Genomic DNA, 20,421 nt, shown 5'->3' on the forward strand with positions numbered 1-20,421 from the left:
CGTACAGGTCTCAGAGACGCCACCAGTGCCGTCAGTTTCACAAGAACAGCTTCTGACGTCGCGTATCGACGGTTATCCCGTTACGCCACAGAGTCTAGAGCGCTTGGACAAGTGTTCACAGAACCTGTAAACCAAAGCTGGGGCTATCGCACTTTGTCTGCCTCAGGTAAGATTACAACTGGCAGTCCCTTTTCTTTTAGTGTTTGCATTTGTTTGTACAGCCTCAAAATGTACTGCCAAAGGTGATCTTTAAGCGTCCAAGCTCAGCAGTAGTTGTCTTATATAGTAGTATCATGTCCAACAGACAGAATCACTTCTATGTCTAACTGACACTCCACTGAAATCAACCCGACTCTACTGATCTCAAAGGACAAAACTTTTGACACTTTACTGTGACATTGAGTATTTTTAACTGTTTTCCATGCCTTAGTATTTTATGACATTTGTTTTTGAGTGTTTTCCAAGCCTTATTATACTATGACATTATTTAAGTGTTGTTGGGTGTTTTTCCACTGTTTGTTATGCCTTACTGTACTATGATGTTTTTTGACTGTTTTTCATGCATTATTGTGTACTATTACAGTATTTGAGTGTTTATTACTGTTTTTCATGCCTTACTGTGCTTTTACAATATTTGAGTGTTTGTGACTGTTTTTCCATTGTTTTTTTTGCGTGGCATTATCCAACTTGCCTGTCTTTTATGTCATTATGCAGCCCGTGCCCTTATTTTAAGAATTTGAATAAATTTAACAAAATAAAACGACCACATCTTCATTGGTATGAATCCAAAGTAATGCAGCAATGTATTTGTGCTTTTGCTTTTGCTCACATGTTAAGAGTTGATTTTAAAGCGGTGACAAATGTTTTCTCGCTAAAAATTATCAGTAATTATCACAATAAATGTCTGTGTTTATGGTCAGAACATGACAAACACTTGCCAAAAAGAACTTTTTACAAACCTGAGGTAGAAAATCTAACGTAGCAAATCTAAAACCTAACTTGCGCAAGAGGAATCTCATAGTTCTATGTACATTATACAATAAATGTGCATTAATGTTCTCGTTGTCCCTAAGCTAATCAGTGAGCGGAACATGAGGTCGTCTGACAGTACATGATGATGTCTGATTAGGAGCATCAGCTCGAGTAATGTTGGTGTCATATGGCACCAAGCTTAGGCAGAAAACAAACCTCTCATTGTCACTGCTGATCTTTTGTTCCCACCCACAGCTGCAGTCACAAGGTTTCACTAGTGACAGGGAAAGAAAGACACCATGTTCAGAGTAGCTGGACACATTGTGCATAATCAGGTGAGTTGTAATTAGAAAGGAGGATAGGAGTGAGGGGCTTCATGCTGCAAGAAGCCAGATGAGGTGGTTTAAGCATTTTTATGATGATGATATTGATGCACAGTGAGAAAAAGCTTTTATAAAAACACAAGAAATGTATTTTTGTAAGTAATATTAGCTCAGATGATGGTGTGCAGGTAGTGGTGATCATTTAACAGAAATCAATTAAGCAGTCAATAATCATTTCTTGTTTTGGGGCGGCGCGGCGGTGCAGCAAGATGGTTCTAGGTTGGAACCCTGGTTCACCCAGGTATTTTGTGTGTGGAGTCTGCAGTCTCCCTGAGTACTCTGGCTTTCTCCAGGTTAGGTTACTTGGTGAAGGTGGGTGTGAAATTTAATGGTTATTGATTACTGCTAATTATTTTCTCAATTAATCATTGAATCATTTTGTTCATAAAAAGCCCCACAGCCAAAACGAATGAATGAAAACCTGCAGATTAAACTGATCATTACAGCTCCAATTTAAATATTTAAAAATGACACTGACAGTGACACCTTAGGTTCTGAAAAAGTTTACAGGCCATTTTTATTCAGTAAACAATTCATCAAAGATTTTAAAAATGTGAATAAATCAGAAGAGGTACAGTCCCACCACCAAGTTATAAATAACACCAGAGGATAAAAAGATAAGGCTTAATATCCAGCAGAACTGATCTGGGCACAAACAGGTTAGTGTGTAATAAAGAGCAACAGAGGTGTGCTTTAGCGTGTGTTCTCAGTTGCCAAGTAAAATAAGAGTTCTTTCAGCTTAGTGGCTCAATAGGAAAACAACTGCCTGATTAAATAAGAACGTGTTCTGTGTCTGCTTGACGAGTCAGGTGACGACGACGAGGTGGAGGTGGAGGAGATACAGCAGCTGACCGTATCCAAACACACGGACAGAGGAGCGCTCTGTAGACAATCTGCCGCAGCAAACAGGTGTGTGTCACGCTTCCCGGCAACTGCAGCAGCAACAGGATGATGGTTTTTCTGTTTGGAGACTGATAACGGTGAATGCACGTACAACAAAGCTAAGCTAAAGAGCACATAGAGAGACATACAGTAGAGAGTGTATTTGTTTACAGGCTCTTAAAAAAGCAAGAATATGCAAATCCTCAAAACTGAAGCTTGAAAAAGTACTTAACAATTCCACAGTTATCAAAATCTGTCTGTAACAGATTGATCTGGGAGGTTAAAACAAATACTAAAAATGATTTGCGTGCACCATCCGCCCCAGGTCTCTCACAGCAACAGAGGGAGACCCTCTGCCCTCTTGACCTGACTTGTGACCTCGGCACTGACAACACACACGAAACAGCCAGAGCAGATTAAGTTAGGATAATCGTGGCAACACTCACCAACTTGAAGTGTGTGTGTGCGCTGCACGCGCCTGTCATTCAAATCAATATTTATGCCATAGAAAAACTAAACAGATGAAGCCTTTGTGGAGAGCCAAAGAGCCGAGACACAATCACCACAATGAAATGAAGGGTGAGATGTTTTATCTCTGCGAGTGAACCTTACGAATGAGTTTGTGGATTTATAAAAGAGGTTATTTGACTTATATTAGGCTTTGAAAAGTGCAGTTTAAAGGGTTTTTGCAAAGGAGAAGCAGCCGCATCTGTAAGTTTGGGGGTCAGGAAAAAAGGACAGAAGTTAAAGCAGAGGATGAAATAAAACCCTCATGGGATGGGGACAGACAGCTGCTGTGGCTCGTGCTCACACACAGAGTCTCCACTGTCTGCCTGTCCCTTCATGAATCCACCAGAGAACCGACAACTAGTGGGAGCTTGCGTTTTGGTCAGGCCTCCTTCACTCCAAAGCAAACTGTCTGTCCTCTCGCTTAAAAACATTTCCCAACAGTATTTCGTCTCAGTAAGATGATAAACAAGCCAAGAGCATCGAGCATCGAAGGAGCTACAATCTACACAAAACTATATTACAGATGTTGGGGGGGAGCACCAAGCTGCGTCAAGTTAGAGAGAGTGACGAGACGACTTCCGTTTTGACGGCGTTTCAAAATAAGAGGCAGAAAGTGTATGTCGTCATTGGTCACAGCGTGGCTCGTGATTGGTCACGAGTTTGTGGGAGGAGCTGTTCAGAGAGGAGAGACGGATATGAATCACGTTTGTAGCATTACCTCTGTTTGCCAGTACTGCTAGGTCCGGATGCCTGAATTTTCTGTCGAACACCGGTGAGATGCTAAACCAAACTCTGGAGCTGTTTTTGTCGAACACGGGTCAGATGGTAAAACAAACTTTGGAGCTGTTCTGCGGCGGCGGCGAGGTGAGGCTAACACCCGGGTGTTAGCATTAGCATAAACATAGAGCGTTAGCATTAGCCTTATCGTTTGAGGATGTTTTTGGCGTGTTGTTGTTTGTTTGTATTAAAGTGTGTTTGTGTTTCTGTGGCTAATGCGTCCCTGCCACGTTGTTGCCAACTGTTTGCATGTCTGTACCATCACTAGCATGCCATTAGCATACCGTAGCATTTTACTGCTTCCTTGTAGTTTGTAGGTCCAGCTTGGTCATTTTTCACTGCATGTTTTGGTCTAATACAGTAGTAGTGTCATTTAATATAGTAATGTCATCCAGCAGTCTTGTGTAGTCTGTTGTGCTGTTGTTGTTGCTATAGTAGTCTAATGTAGTACTGTCATCCAGTAGTCTTGAGTGGTTTCTTTGTAAATTTAGTGTCCTTTGCTATCTCTACAGTTTGAAGTTCAATAGCCAGAAACACTATTTTGATGTGCTAAAAGCTATATCTTTATATTAATGTGTATTGCATTTTTCTCCACAGAATTCACATACTGGTGACGCAAAATATCCGGCTGGATTGCAGCGAACCCCAGCCAAGGTGCGTCAAGTTGGAGAGAGTGACGAGACGAATTCCGTTTTGACGGCGTTTCAAAATAAGAGGCAGAAAGTGTATGTCGTCATTGGTCACGTGCTTGTGGGAGGAGCTGTTCTGCGGCATCGGGGAGGTGAGGCTAATGCTAGTTAGCATTACGATAATGCTAACGCTCCACGTTTATGTTAACGTTAACATTAACGCTTGCTACTAATGCTAATGCTAACACCCATGCCAGGTGTTAGTCTAATGTAATAGTACTGTCATCAGTTGCCTAATCTGTTGTTGTTGTAGTGTCATTTAATATAGTAGTCATCCAGTAGTCTAGTCAGTTCTGCTACTGTTGTAGTTGTCTAATAGTCTCACGTCCTCTACTGTCTTGCATCTCTGTGCCAGTGTGTTCCACAAAGCTTACTGTGCTTCATTATCAACTGTAAAGCTCTGACTCACCTTTGTGCACTGTACTACATTTACAACAGCCTGTCGCATTATATTGTCTCTCAGGAAAGCGTTATACCTCATATTAATAGGTTAGTTTTTTTTCCTTTCTCCTCTGCTTTTTGTGTGATATTCATTATGTACTCCTTGTGTCTCCCTGTATGTTTGGATGATGTAATGCTTGTTTGTTAGTGGCTTTAATGTGATAATAAAGTGTTTAAGAAAAAGAAGAAAAAAAAAGTAAGCGTATGTCGTCATTGGTCACAAGCTTCTGGGAGGAGCTATTCAGAGAGGAGAGACGGATATGAACCACGTTTGTGGCATTGCCTCTGTTTGGCAGTACTGCTAGGTCCGGATGGATGCTGGGTGTTAGCGTTAGCATTATTAGCAAGCGTTAACGTTAACATAACCATAGAGCGTTAGCATTAGCCTTATCGTTTGAGGATGTTTTTGGCATGTTGTTTGTTTGGGTTGAAGTGTAATTGTGTTTCTGTGGCTAATGCGTCCCTGCCACGTTGTTGCCAAGCGTTTATTAGTCTGTTTGTCTACAACTGTTTGCATCGCTGTACCATCACTAGCACGCCATTAGCATACCGTAGCATTTTCGAATCAGCTATGAACCACGTTCGAATCATTGCTTCCGTTTCCGCTTCAGTAGTGCGGGGGAACGTCGCCACCGAGGTCCGGATGCTTAAGCTTTGTGTCGAACACGGGTTCGTGTTTCTGTGGGTCAGGCAATTGTTTATTAGTCTGTGTGTTTACAAGTGTTTGCATCTCTGTACCGGTACTAGCATACCGTAGCAATTTACAGCTGTGGAGCTGTTTTTTGGCGAGGTAAGGGTAATGCTAATGCTAATGCTGGGGGTTAGTTAGTAGCAAGCATTAACATTAACGTTAACATAAGCTTTATCGTTTGAGGATGTTTTTGGCATGTTGTTTGTTTGTTTGGGTTAAAGTGTAATTGTGTTTCTGTGGCTAATGCGTCCCTGCCACGTTGTTGCCAAGCGTTTATAGTCTGTTTGTCTACAACTGTTTGCATGTCTGTACCATCACTAGCACGCCATTAGCATACCGTAGCATTTTACTGCTTCTTTGTAGTTTGTAGCTCCAGCTTGGTCATTTTAAGTCAGTTTATGGTGGATTATCGTCGTCACGTTTCTTCTAGTTGCGGGTCTAGCAGTTTTCAGTGTGGCATTGATCATTTTGCAATTTAGTTTTTTGCGTCGTTGGCGTTTGTGTGTCTTTGTGGTAGTAATCTATCCATAGCCATTGATTGATCCCCTCACCATTTGTTTGTCGTGACTGAAATTATTATAAAAATGGCTTTTCTCTCTGAGATCAATGAAGTCATATTGTAGTAACATGATGAATTTATTCACCTCAAAAGTCAAAGGGTGATTGTTGGTTGCCGTGTTTAGTTTTCAGTGTTGTATTCTTCTACATTGTTCAGGTGTTGGAGATGAACTGTTTTTTTTTTGGACTTGTGTTTTCCAGGTTTACTGGTTCAGCTGCTGCAGCCTGGACACAAACACCAGCTCCCACCTTAAAAAGCAAGCAGAGGCCTGGACTACGAAGGGAGTTTAAGACACTCTGATTTAACTCGGGTTATCAAGGAACGTCAGGGTTGACAGACGTCGGCTGCCTCGATCTGCGTTAACTACAGCGACGGTGAAGATGTCGGTAAGTTGAGTCAGTGTTGACTTAATTCTCAGATGAAGAGCGCACGTTAATTCTGTCGGTTTATGAGGAATTTAAAGAGACTCTAACGACACCGCAGTAAAAGCGCAGCTGTCAACAAAGCCAGGGAGACTGGTCACGTGTTCTCTGGATTCTTAATCTGTAATATGGAAGAAGGACACGGAAAATATGTGATGATTTTTCAGATAATTGGATTACAGTCAACACGTGGGTCACATGTTTGAGAATGAGCTGTTACTCTGTGTGAATGACGATTTGCTTGGAACACTCTGGCTGTATATGTATGAATGTAATGTTATGTTGAGTATGAACTTCATGTTAACAGTATTTAACATGATTCTATAAAGTGGTACACATTCATATTTCCTATCATTAATAGTGCATGTTTTGGTTTGACATAGTAGTACTGTCATTTAATATAGTACTATTATCTAGTAGTCTTGTCTAGTCTGTTGTGGTGTTGTTGTTGCTGAAGTAGTCTAATATAATAGTAGTCTAATATAGTACTGTCATCCAGTAGTCTCATCTAATGTTGTAGTAGTAGTCTGATATAGTAGTGTCATCTAATCTGTTGTTGTAGTGTCATTTAATATAGTACTCATCCAGTAGTCTAGTCTAGTCTGTTGTGCTGCTGCTGCCTAATATAATAGTAGTGTCGTCTAATAGTCTCACGTCCTCTACTGTCTTGCATCTCTGTGCCAGTGTGTTCTACAAAGCTTACTGTGCTTCATTATCAACTGTAAAGGTCTGACTCACCTTTGTACTACAATTGTAGTAGAAAATGTTGTGGTTCAGCTGTAATGTTGAATATTTTTCTGTGTTTTCATGGTTAAAGTGTTGATGAACAGGTCACAGTGTATTGATCATTGTGCTTTGTATGTTTCTCTCTTTATTTCCTCCAGGTGTCTCCACTTCATGTCCACGATCAGAGAATCTTTGGATGATGAAGGAATTGTTTAGACCAGGACAGAGGCCTCCAGGTAATTCACAAACAGCTTCATCACCTGTCCAACACAGAGCACTGCCATTAAATTATATATCATCTTGGTTATCTGTCTCTCATTTTGTCTGCATCTCTTGACCAAGTTTAGTAAAAATTTATCTTACGATGGAGAAACAAACATTTCCATCCAGTGCTGTTGTGTGAATACGAGCAGCTGGTGGAGTCACTTCTCCAGTCAGAGCAGCTTCTTCTGTGTTTGTGTAGAAAACAAATGTAACTGATGAATGCAGAACAAGAAGAATTTCGTGTCTTTTACTTCTGTCTCTATCTGTAGAGTTTATGTTGATGTGTTAAAAGTTACATCTTTATATGAATGTTTATTGTGTTTTTCTCCACAGAATTCAAACTTCAACCATTAAATCACAGAGAGAAGAGACCGACATGAAGATGTTTCCAGAAGGTCAGTGTTTATTCTTTGTAGTCTGACCCTGTCATTTAGAACAGAATAGAAACTTCAAAATTTATTAGTGTAAGAGAATATATAATCTGGTGTCATATAGTGTAGTTTTAGTTTTTTTTAGGTAAGATTACAACTCGCAGTCCCTTTTCCTTTTCTTTTAGTGTTTGCATTTGTTTGTATAGCCTCAAAATTTACTGCCAAAGGTGATCTTTAAGTGTCCAAGCTCAGCAGTAGTTGTCTTAGTATCATGTTGTCAGTCTGACCATCTAAATACTGTTGTTTTCTTTCATCCAGAATCACTTCTGTGTCCGACCCTCCTCCCACTGAAATCAACACGACTCAACTCTACTGTGACATTGAGTATTTTTAACTGTTTATGATTGTTTGTTATGGTTTACTGTATTATGACATTTTTGAATGTTGTTCATGCCTTGAGTGTTTTTGACAGTTTTCCATGTTTTACTGACATTTGTTCACTGTTTTGTATGTCTTTTTATTGTGTGACAATAAATTGTGTGTGTGTATTGTGTTTCCTGTTAGGAAGAGATAGCAGAGGAATGAGAGTAAAGGGATGGGACACCCTTTGGCCCAGCCCTTTACTCAGATAGGACAGTGTAGATGAGCATGGGAATAACATGCAATAAACACTTAGCTGGGGCACATGAGCCTATATGGGCGCCCCATTTTTTTTTATTTTTTTTTTTCTGTTTTTTTTCCCATTGACATTTTTTTAATTTTTCCATTCAAATTTTTGACATTTTTCTTTTTTCAATGTAACACTTAAGAATAAAATTTTTCCTCCAAAATTTCTCTTGTTTTCTATACAAAAAATGCATTGAATAACACCACACCCCTTTTTATGCAAATGATATTAATTTATTCACTAATTTGCATATCAAAAAATTTTTTACCCTGAACCCACCCGTCACCACCCAGCTCGTTGAGTGAGTGGAACTCGGACCACATTGCAAGTCCAACCATGAAAAAATTATTTTATTGATGCACTTCAAACCAACACAATTAAGACAGTTGAGAGGAACAACGCATTAAAACAGTTGGGAAGATCACACTTGCAACAAAACATTAGAAGGAACACAATTAACACAGTTCACACAAACAACACATTAAAACAGTTGGGAAGATCACATGAACATAAGACAGTTCAGAAGAACAACGCATTAAAACACTTGGTAAGATCACACTTGCAACAATACAGTACAGACAACACATTAAAACACTTGCGAAGAACACATGAACATAACACAATTAAGACAGTTGAGAGGAACAAGACATTAGAAGGAACACAGTTCACACAAACAACACATTAAAACAGTTGGGAAGAACACATGAACATAAGACACTTGCAACAAGACAGTAGAAGGAACACAGTTCAGACAAACAACACATGAACATAAGACACTTGCAACAAGACAGTAGCCACAATACAATAACAACAGACCATACATATAAAAAAACCCACATACTTTGACTAACGCAAACAAATACACATGAAACAAAAATTATACTAAATAACATTGATTAAACAAAACACTGTGACAATATTTACACACTGTCTTTAATTTTATTAACTAGACAACATTGGACATTTCTCCAAGATCACTTTTGTAATATCAATTTCAAAACACATACAAAACTTATACTATTACTTTTAATCCAATTAATACTAAACATAAGCAATGTCAGTACTCTCTCTTGCACACTTGATGTAAATTACGTGCACGCCTCTCAAACACCTTCTCCGTTGCACAAACACTCTCTCTGATCACGGACACACCTGCAGGAAACATACAAAGACAAATGATCAGTACACTACTGGCAATTCAACAACACAACTGAAACTAAACATTTAACTGCATATTTTTCTCAAATACTGTAAAATGAAACATGTCAAAACTTTTGTCCTTTGACATCGCCTACTTACCACTCTTACCATATAAATAAATTCCCCAAAACGCAGCACTGTTGATTTCAGTTTGTCTCATTTACAAAAGGCATTCCTTCTGTTCTTTTACTGCACCTGGACTACATGAAAGAAAACAACACAGATTAGATAAACTCACTCCTGCTCTTGTCCTCTTTCGCCAACACATCACATAACAAAAAAACACCTATCTTCGCATAAGAATGGTTGATTAATTGAAAAGTTACACTACATGATTATCTGTTGTCACTGCAAAACAACAAGCAGTACATCTGCACCTCTCTGCTGGAGAAAAGACATTGTGCCATGTTTAAACTTTCCGCTTCACATTCTCTTGAGACGCTTTTACACTGACATAAATGCTGCAGGTACTCAACAACGCAAGTAAATAAGTGCAAAAGAAACAATCCTGTCTCATTTCTCTTCTACATAAAGATGTATGTACCACAGATATTAAATAACAATACCGATGACCTCAGACACTTAAAAATCACCTTTCATTTACAAATTCCGTGAACACCTCTCCAAGCACTCTTGACTCCCTGGCATTACATGATAGCGTTTCACAGACCTATACGTACAGCATTATGAAACACAGACAAATCAACAACGGAAATTAAAAAAAGATAAACACAACTATATTCTCTGACACTAATGAATTTTGTAGTTAACCACCACATCTGAATGCTCATAAAGCCTGTTAGCATCCTCAACCATTTGTAGACTTTAACTGCAAGCACGAGAGGCCCGAAAACAAAACATTACAATAATCCAGTAATTCTTACACCTACTTTGACAAATATAAACTTTTAAATTCTCTGTAACACACTAATGCCATTTCAACTTAGTCACATGAAAATCCTCAGAAAATAAGATTCTCTCTTAGCATATCCAGTGAAACCGCACACTGACAACTAGCATCCTATTGAATCAATGTATTTTGACACAATCTCTTCTGCATGACTTTTACACTTGAAATTTAAAGACTTTCAATTTAGGCTTTCTCTTCTATTCTACACTTTTATATTTCTGTCAGACTAAAAAGAATAAACACTGACCTTCTGGAAACATCTTCATGTCTGTCTCTTCTCTCTGTCATTTAATGGTTGCAGTTTGAATTCTGTGGAGAAAAACACAACACGCATTAATATATAGATGTAACTTTTAACACATCAAAATAAAGTGTTTCTGGGTGTTGAACACTCAAACTGTACAGGTAGAGACAGAAGTAAAAGACACTAAATTCTTCTTGTTCTGGATTCATCAGTTGTTTTCTACACAGAAGAAGCTCCTCATATTCACACAACAGCAGTGGATGGAAATGTTTGTTTCTCCAACGTAAGATAAATTTTTACTAAACTTGGTCAAGAGATGCAAACAAAATGACAGACAGATAACCAACATGATATATAATTTAATGCCAGTGCTCTGTGTTGGACAGGTGATGAAGCTGTTTGTGAATTACCTGGAGGCCTCTGTCCTGCTCTAAACAATTCCTTCATTGTTCAAAGACTCTCTGATCGTGGACGTGAACTGGAAGACATAAAGAGATAAAACACAATGATCAATACACTGTGACCTGTTCATCAACACTTTAACCATGAAAACACAATGTCACATATGACAATCACATGGAATCATGTACGTTTTTGAAAGCACAGTTTTAACATATGGTATTTTAAATTATACTTCACTCCTCAGACAGAAAATTACCTCACAACCATTAACAATTCTTATGTATTACTATAACTGCTACTATTTTCTGACACGATTAAACAGCCATAATTACTATTATAAATACAGAGCAGACACGTGTACCACTAAGCAAAAGTACTAAGTTATCAGAGTAACTTCATGACATCAGGTGTACCATCCCACTTCAGCTGTACTATGAACGGTGGATACCTTTTACCCAGGGTAATTAAAGCTACATCTCTGAACTGCTATCTACCTAAGTACTAGCCCCATACGTAGATAACAGCAAAGACAGCCTAACTCTGCAGGACAGGGTTTGTCTAAATACTAACAGCCCCAACCCCCACCAAAAAAAGAACATATGTAGAAGAGGCTGACGTATGTGGTGTTTTTTTATGCACTGCATTTTCAACTTTTTATTTTGTTATTTTTCTTTCTCACAGTCAAGCAGCAAAAATTACCATCATTACTGTTACATATTACCAATTTCAATAATCCTTTACATGGGGGTGTAAGTATTATTGTCCTGAAAGACAATATAATGCGACAGGCTGTTGTAAATGTAGTACAGTGCACAAAGGTGAGTCAGAGCTTTACAGTTGATAATAAAGCACAGCAAACTTTGTGGAACACACTGGCAGAGAGATGCAAGACAGTAGAGGACGTGAGACTATTAGACGACACTACTATTATATTAGGCAACAGCAGAACTGACTAGACTACTATATTAAATGACACTACTACTATATCAAACCAAAACATACAGTATTAGTAATGGGAAACATGAATGTGTACCACTTTATAGAATCTCTCTATTTCATCCAGGTTCACATTTCCACTGAGGCTGAAATACTGTTACCATGAACTTCATACTAAACATATACAGCCAGAGCGTTCCACACAAATCATCATTCACAGTGACTCACAGCTCATTTTCAAACATGTGACCCCCATGTTGACTGTAATCCAAGTATCTGAAAAATCATCACATATTTCCCGTGTCCTTGCAACTCATATTACAGATTAAGAATCCAGAGAACACGTGACCAGTCTCCCTGGCTTTGTTGACAGCTGCGCTGTCGTTACAGTCTCTTTAAATTCCTCGTAAACCCACAGAATTAACGTGCGCTCTTCCTCTGAGAATTAAGTCAACACTGACTCAACTTACCCACATCTTCACCGCAAACAAATGGTGAACGGATCAATGAATAAAATAGTGCCACACAAACGACAGAAAACAGCTCCAGAGTTGGCGACGTTCCCCCGCACAACTGGCAAATGGAACTAATGATCCGAACGTGGCTCATATCTGATTCGCCTCTCTGAACAGCTCGAGCCACGTCGTGACCAATGACGACATACGTTAGCTAACAGGAAGATGCTCTACTGCTATTGCGAATCTGAGACTTCAATAAACCCATTTTAAGCATCTAAACAGTTTACGACACGAGTAAAGGTGCTTCTTCACAAAATGTTAAATATCGAACTCAATTTCATTACATTATAAAACACTTGGGTCTCATACGCAAGTACTTTGGAAGGTTAACGTAAAAATCGAGAAATGAGCATCATACCAGATAAACAGTGCAATATATCTCGTGGTTAGAACCCCTATAAACATTATAGAGAGAGACTAAAAACCCCTCACATGTACCACGGGAGACTTGGAATACCAAGCTCACCATTTCCTTAAGTCATTATGCACAAATAGTGTGTGGTATAGCCAATGTATATTTTCTCTATTTTTGAACACCTTCGCTGACAATAAAAACTGACACATTGATTATTACACTTTGATGTGGGTATGAGCTTTCTTGAATACTTGTCTTATTTTTTGACACAGAAAATACATGTGTTCTGCATTTTGGAAGGAATTCTCACATTTACTCAAACAAAAACAGAACTATCCCAAGTAATCAGTAGTCAAACAAATAAATTACTACTTGAGTCCTGACAAGCTGACGAAAACCGCTCAGACAATTCCTATTTAGTACAAACAAAACAAATCTGTGACAGCAAATGGTCAAAAGAAAAGTATCACACAATGGCTCTCTTGCCAAATTGTGAGCCTAATATTTTTTTTCTGTTCCGGACACAGGATGAAATTGGATAAAATATCCAAAAAGACTTTGAGACAAAGAATGCTGTTGTCGAAAGCTGCATTTTCCAAATAACGTAGAAGATCGCCAATAACTTAAGAACTGTATGATGACCCCTAATACGTAACCCAAATGTATGTTACGATAACTGCCAGTAAATGCATTGTACAATTAAACCAATATGATCATATGTGCCCAGTGTACAGTTCATAACTGAAAAGTGAATACGATTCTGTGACATAAAGCCTCATTGTTCCAGTAAAACCATGATCACTGATATATTATGTATGTATGGATATAAGAGTAAATGCACAATGTAAACATACAAGGATTATGACAACTGACATACTTGTTAGTATTTTGGACTCTCCACAGCAACCAACCTGTAAACCTTTAAACTTCACCTGTATTGTACCTTTGCATTCTCTGATCAATATGACTAACTTTGCTATCACCTTTATATGTTCTTACATCAGGTACAGTAAGTATCCAAAAAACGTTGAGTGGACATATTGACCAGCAGCCTGGTCTGACGGCAGCTGTATGTGTACAATACCTCTGTGTCAAAATGGAAGTACTCCCTGAAGCCCGATCCAGCAAGCCCTTTTTGAACTCATCGTAATGGTACGTGACTGGCTCATTGTTCTTCATCACTGCCACCCACACATTACCTCTTCTGCAGTGGGCATGGTACAGGTGAAAATACCAGTTTGGGGATTGCCGTTGTGCAGCAGTTTGTCAAAGACGACCAGAGACCCCCCAGAGGAAAAGGATTTGTTAGCTTAGCTGTCAATTGAGGCTAAAAATGTCACAGCAGAGTAAGCCGTGAAAAACTTTTCACTGTTTTTTTAAGTTTATATCTTAAAAATGATCTTGAAATGCCAAACAAAATGTAAAATTGAGGTTTTACACCCTAACCTCTGGCTAATATTATTCACTTTGATACAATATTAAACACAATGTCAAAATATTCTTTAGACCTATTTATTTGAGTAACGTAATCCTTTATCGGTCACAACAATAGAAAACAGCATTATATCTACAAGACTGTGTACACAGTGATAGTTGGAATTAAGTACTGATATTGCACAGTTTGAAATAACAAGTGACATGCAAGTCAAAGTAATCTGTTACTAGATGTAATTTGTAAAAGTTAAATGCAAATTTAGAACTACTTTGTCATATAAAAGCAATGCAGAAGTAATAGTAATCCAAAACAGAAATAAAAAGTACAATCAGGAGTCACTCAATGTAACAGTCAAGTGTCACACACTGTCAGTCTAGTCAGGAGTGTAATATGTAAAAAACTGTTTGGACTTACAGATGAGTTTGTGTGATCACTGCGTGTTGTTGTCTGTGCAGGAGGAGCAGACCTGAAGTGGATGAAAGAAAAGCAAAGTGTTAGGAAGCTGTTAATGAAATAAAAGACCTCCACCATCTAACTGCTGTGAACTGTGTTCATATCTCTGGTTTGTTTTATACTTATCTTTAAAACTGCCATAATTTCTGGACTATAAGCTCCTACTATTTTGCTGCTCAAACAATGATGTGGCTAATTTCAGATCACTCATTTTGCACTTAATGCGCACACCCTCGTCATTGAAAACACACAAAGAAATGAGTCGATGCTAAGACGGCAGCGTGAATGTGTAAATATCTCATGTTAGAATGTAGCCACCTGTGATTTTTTTCCCCGATTCAAATTTAGTGTGTGCGCTCAACAGTCTGGAAATTACAGAAAAGCATCACAAAACAAGAAAGCAAACATTTGGTGATGTCAGTGGGTCACAAGCTTGATGCACTGTCTCCACTATATACATTTTATAGAGCACTTACAACCTTCTTAATATCCAACAGTGCAAAATGTGAATTCTGGCATTTTTTCCAACTGATCTTAACATTTTGATCAGGACTGTACTATTTTCTGGCAATTTACATAACTAATCAGTTGTTGTTATATTCAGTACAAAGCTCATTAAATAACAGGGATTTAAACAACAATACTGTTGCTAACGTGAACAACTCAGAACATCGACACGTACCTGTTTGGTTTGGAAGGTGGGAGCTGCTGTTTGTGTCCAGGCTGCAGCAGCTGAACCAGTACACCTGGAAAACACAAGTACGACACTTGAAAAACAAGTAATCTAATTAATAAATAATAGTTTGCCTCCACAACTTCAATGCTGTAGAATACAACACTGAAAAATAAACACCTTGACAATCGCTCAACTCACACATTGAAACCTAGTCTTGAGGCTTAAAAGTGGTGGAGGACCACATTTTTTATAAAATTAAAATCTAGTTTTCCATCTTGGATTCCACACAAAACTATGCTCAATAAGGTCTGACGTCACAACAAAGACATTTCTAATCGATAATATACACGACAAGGGAATCAATGGACAGACTGTTGTTTTGTACGTCTTTAGGCTTCTGGTAGAAAAACGATCGCAATGTGATGCTTAACTGCCACACTGAAACACAAAATGGCCACAAATAAACATTAAGTGACCTGGAATAGACACAGAACTACAATATGATGTAAAATGTCTGCAATGTATTTCTAAAGAGTTGCAAATGGAGGTGGAAACCGACAAACTTACTACCACAAAGCTGGTCATATAGTAACTTGCTCATACTGGCAAAACTTCTTAATTCATGACATAATCGGATATAATACTTTCAACATTGTAACTTAATACCCGACGTCTTGTTTTGTTTTTTATTAATTTTTGGATGCCTTTCGTCTTATAAATGTTGTTACCACCCGCTAAATTCCTAGAACTACCGACTGAACTATAATTTCTTGAAACCGCAGTGCTTATGGAAAGGAAAATAACAAGCTAAGGCTAATGCTAACACCTACGTGTATAGCAGCCAGGCAAAGATGTAAAATGATACAAACAAATGGCCACAAACCGACAACAACGACATGATAAACCACCATAAACGAAGTTAAAGTGACCAGGATGGAACACAAACTTACAGGATGCAAAAGGTCGCTAAAGTGGCTGTAAACGACTGCAACAGGGATTTAAACAATCTAGAGCTCCTGTGTCTCCATTGGGCTAATGCTAACGCTAGCCAGTTCGTTACTTATCTTTACCTTCGCGCCGCAGATGTATTCAGCGTCCAGCCTCATTCGTGCTCGACAAAAATGCAGCTTCGAAATATGTTTTAGCATCCGGGCTTCATTGGTAACTAATAATTTTCTCAGTACTGACAAACCGAGGCAACGTTCACCAACAATGGTTTTAAAATGTCTTCCAACGTGTTTCTCCGCGTCTCTGAGCTCCGCCCACAAGGTCATGACCTGTGACGTCACATGACGACAACGGCAGAAAACGCGGTGTCACCACGGATGTGCTACGAGAACTTCCGAAAAATGGTGTTACACCGATCAATAAGTCAAACAACTTTTAAATACATATATTTCTACAATTAACACTTATTTTTGTAATACAACTTTAACAAAAATCACTAACAAAACCATAACATTCATTTACTCTGTAAACTCCTCCTTTTCCACAAGCTAGAAAAATATCCTTTATGATTTCCTTACATATACTTTCTACAAACACTAAACAACCCACTGTCAATGCTCTGCCTTACACAATTCACATAAAGCACATTGTAATTAACTGGAGGAACTCAAGGAAAAACGAACAGAACATTGATAAACCACACTATGACATTTGGCTCAAGAACTTTGATTTCCACACACACACTCTCACCTCTACAGTGTTTGTGAGTCAAGTTGTTTTTTACATCTTCTCTTGTTTCTATAATGCCCTTTTCTTTTTTGTTCTTCTGTAACTGATAAAGGATTATGTCACTCAAATAAATACTGAATATCACTAGTTAGCATTTTTTAAGTGCAGACTACTTCTACTATTAGACTTTTCTGATACTCAGTATTGAACATACACAGTAGTGATGGGTACATGACGCGTCAACACTATGTCACTGAATACTGACACCTGCTGGACCTTAAAAATCCCTACAGGCAACCTAGTTGGCAGACTCAACTGACACTGATTCGATGACCTACTATATACAACTATATAATTTAAATCATTGTATTTTATATTGTATTATCTCATATCTTCACCTAAATGTAACCTAAATATCTTTGATATTTTTAGATACAGTCAATAAATAATCTCAACATGTATCGTAATGTGAACGTGTTGTGAATGACGATGCTTATGGACTGAGATTTTTTTTCTTGTTTTTAAACAAATTTCTCGACTTACCGCTATCTTCACTAACCTAAATTCCAGTCACAATCACCACAAACAAATACTAAGGGGATCAATGAATAACTATGGATAGAACACTACCACAAACAGCAAAGAGGAAAAACAACTAAATTGCAAAATGAGCACAATGCCACACTGAAAACTGCTAAACCCGCAACCACAAGAAACGTGACGACGATAATCCACCATAAACTGACTTAAAATGACCAAGCTGGAGCTACAAACTACAAACAAGCAGTAAAACGCTACGGTATGCTAATGGCGTGCTAGTGATGGTACAGAGATACGAACAGACTAAAAACAGTTGGCAACAACGTGGCAGGGACGCCTTAGCCACAGAAACACAATTACACTTCAACCCAAACAAACAACAACATGCCAAAAAAGGAACATCGCCAAAAACATCCTCAAACGATAAGGCCAATGCTAACGCTCTGTGTTTATGCTAACGCCTGCTAGTAATGCTAACGCTAACACCCAGCATTAGCATTAGCCTCACCTCGCCGCCGAACAGCTCCAGAGTTTGTTCTAGCATCTGGCCTGTGTTCCACAAAAAGTTTAGGCATCCGGACCTAGCAGTACTGGCAAACAGAGGTAGTGCTACAAACGTGGCTCATATCCGTCTCTCCTCTCTGAACAGCTCCTCCCAGAAGCCCCTGACCAATGACGAGCCACGCCGTAACCAATGACGACATACGCTTTCTCTTTTTTCATCTTTTTTTTAAACACTTTATTATCACATTAAAGCCACTAACAAACAAACATGACATCATCCAAACATACAGGGAGACACAAGGAGTACATAATGAATATCACACAAAAAGCACAGGAGAAAGGGAAAAAAAAAAACCTATTGATATGACGTATAATACTTTCCTGAGAGACAATATAATGCGACAGGCTGTTGTAAATGTAGTACAGTGCACAAAGGTGAGTCAGACCTTTACAGTTGATAATGAAGCACAGTAAGCTTTGTGGAACACACTGGCACAGAGATGCAAGACAGTAGAGGACGTGAGACTATTAGACAACTACAACAATAGCGGAACAGACTAGACAAGACTACTAGATAATAGCACTATATTAAATGTGGATGACATCTCTGTGACTGTGGTGACACCTGAAGAAAATCAAAGAGAAACATACAAAGGACAATAATCAATACACTACTACCTATTCCTCATCAACAGTTTAACCGTGACCACGCAGACAACTATTAAACATCACAGCTCAACCTTAACATTTGAGGAATATTTCAATAAAATAAACAGTTGACTGGCATCACTTCCTGAGGAGCCAACAACAACAAATATTTGGAAAAGGTACAATGATTATTGTTTGTGTATCAACTACTCATTGAAGCAATCCAGTAGGTTACTGTGAACTGCACAACACTGACACAAACTATCACTTAAGAACATTTGTAAATGGAGGATTTTAACTTCTGTTATTATATTTCACTACAATGTCTTTCTGTTGTTTACATTTAAACAATAACCAAACTTCCAACAGCAGCTTATGTGAAAATTTTTAAGAAAATAAGTGTAGACCTCGTTGTTCTATATGTATATTAAATCTCTCTGTGACCGACAGTCAGCTCGTTTCGTTATTGTGTATTGTCTTCAGCTGAGAGTATCGTCACTCCCTTAATGAATACTAACCATTATGGCTGAACCAGAACTTTGTCTACAACATCTGCTTCTCTCATTCAATATTTATTGGACAAGTGTTTCTAACAAACAAAACCCCTTTATTAAAATCACATTTTGAACTATGAACCAAATCTACTTCACGCAACTTTCAACCATACACACCACTCACTCCCACAAAATACAACTCTACAGGATCAAAAATCCATACCATTCATTTCTTCCTTTTCTACACACATATATACTGTATTATCAGCTTACATATATTTTCAACAAAAACTACACATAAACAACAATCAATGCTCTGCCAAACACAATTCACATAAAGCACATCACTTTTCCAATATACTGCATACTCAACACTTTAAATGACATAAAAAGTTATTTGTGAATTACCTGTAGGCCTCTGTCCTGGTCTCAAAGAACAATGATCATTACACTTGAAACTCAACATCTAACAACACATTTTTATACCTTACTATGAAATTTGGCCTGACGCCTTTGTTTTCCACAGACACACACATTATCACATTCAAACTTCTACATAGTGTTTGTGAGTCGAGTGGTACTGATAAAGAATTATGTTACTCAAATACATACGATATATTACTGCATAGGGTTTTTCTAAACTGCAGATTACTTCTATTATTACACTTCTCTGATGCTCAGTGCTCTGTGTTGAACAGATGATGAAGCTGCTTGTAAATTACCTGGAGGCCTCTGTCCTGGTCTCAAAGAACTTCTGCATGTATGGAGACACCTGGACGAAATCCAAGAAAAACCATACATAAAATGATCAATACGCTACTACCTATTCCTAATCGACACTTTACAAAAACACAGAAACATATTCGACATTTAAGAAAATATTTTTACACCTTATTGCACTGACAATTTACTACAAAGTGACTTCTATTTCTATTTTACATTACTTTGACTTGTATCTTACTTCTTTTTTCAAACAGTGCAATATCAGTACTTAAATCCAACTATCACTGTGTACACAGTCCTGTTGATCATTTTTTGCAACAATTCCCACTTCCAAGATGTACTGAAGCATCCC

At 38.2% G+C, this 20,421-nt stretch overlaps 1 protein-coding gene and 1 long non-coding RNA gene across 10 annotated transcripts in view; one reads left to right on the forward strand and one right to left on the reverse strand.

Annotated features, from left to right (window-relative positions):
* LOC108902564 (uncharacterized) overlaps nt 1-8,554 on the forward strand; it is a 34,258-nt gene extending 25,704 nt beyond the window's left edge. For 5 of the 8 annotated variants that reach the window (XR_007809017.1, XR_007809014.1, XR_007809019.1 and 2 more), the window contains 2 exons: nt 7,650-7,711; nt 8,006-8,554. This is a non-coding gene — a long non-coding RNA (uncharacterized LOC108902564). Of the gene's footprint in view, nt 1-3,393; nt 3,612-4,121; nt 4,306-6,104; nt 6,291-7,210; nt 7,289-7,649; nt 7,712-8,005 lie in introns of those variants that run through there. The other 3 variants (XR_001964104.2, XR_007809015.1, XR_007809020.1) reach the window with 3 other exon arrangements.
* The window catches only part of pnpla4 (patatin-like phospholipase domain containing 4), a 79,224-nt gene that overhangs the window by 37,138 nt on the left and 21,665 nt on the right, over nt 1-20,421 (reverse strand). The gene's annotated exons all lie outside the window — the stretch shown is intronic.

Source organism: Lates calcarifer, linkage group LG7_2 (assembly GCF_001640805.2).
Source record: "Lates calcarifer isolate ASB-BC8 linkage group LG7_2, TLL_Latcal_v3, whole genome shotgun sequence".
Taxonomy (NCBI): domain Eukaryota; kingdom Metazoa; phylum Chordata; class Actinopteri; family Centropomidae; genus Lates; species Lates calcarifer.